Genomic DNA, 920 nt, shown 5'->3' with positions numbered 1-920 from the left:
GAGAATTTCACAATACAGGAGCTGGACTACTTTCGTAAGCAGTTTGCTCTATTTTATAAAAACAATGTTTCTCTCACTTTATCTATCCTAACTGAAATACTTTAAATTTTCACAGAGACGTATTTGTTTAAAGAGATTTTGGAGCTCGTAGATTTTGATCTGCACGCAGCACAGGACAAATCCGGCTGCGGACAGTTTCATTTTATGCCAAGATTTGTACGTGACTTGACTGACAACGGTCAAGAGATCCTATCGATGAATGAAGTTCTGAATTATTTGATAAAGAGCAGCATTCTCTTAATAAGTCCGGATGATCTGTTCAAATTGGTGGCGATGCCACAGTACAAATGGCAAGATTTTGCCGACGAGGTGAAGGGAATGGTCGTGACTTACCCAGGGAAGAAACCGTGCAGCGTTCGCGTTGATCAGCTAGATAGAAATCAAGAGGAGCAATCGTGCAATAAGTTACCGCTTGCTTATCCCGAGATAGTTCACTTCGGTATCCGTCCACCGCAGCTTAGCTATGCGGGAAATGCAGAGTAAGTAATCTTATCAATTAGTAAGGTACATAATTTAAAACGCGACATATCTTTAAGTATTTTTTATTGATCAGGACTTTTAATTTTTTATTTAAAATAAAGTTTAATCAACTTTTAATAAAATTATAAGAGAAAACTTTCTTAAATTTTTGCATCAATCTTATATTTCGATTGCCGATTAATTTGAAGAGTTATATTTTTCTAATTATATGTAGTTGTGCAGTAACTTTATTTCACACTTCAATTATGTATGACAAAAAAAAGAATAGAATAGAAATAAAGATTTTTTTTAACTATCGCAGTATTTTTCAGAAATAATTGAATTTAATGCTTAAAAAACATGAAATCTCTTTAAATTTTTTGGAAGCTACACTTTCTGAA

At 33.5% G+C, this 920-nt stretch overlaps 1 pseudogene; it reads left to right on the top strand.

The window, feature by feature from the left end:
- The first annotated feature begins 6 nt into the window (after positions 1-6).
- On the top strand, positions 7-574 carry LOC105461635 (annotated as a pseudogene).
- The last annotated feature ends 346 nt before the right edge of the window (positions 575-920 follow it).

This window comes from Wasmannia auropunctata, unplaced genomic scaffold (assembly GCF_000956235.1).
Source record: "Wasmannia auropunctata unplaced genomic scaffold, wasmannia.A_1.0 LD282081.1, whole genome shotgun sequence".
Classification (NCBI taxonomy): Eukaryota; Metazoa; Arthropoda; class Insecta; order Hymenoptera; family Formicidae; genus Wasmannia; species Wasmannia auropunctata.
This window is presented reverse-complemented; position numbering and strand designations above follow the sequence as displayed.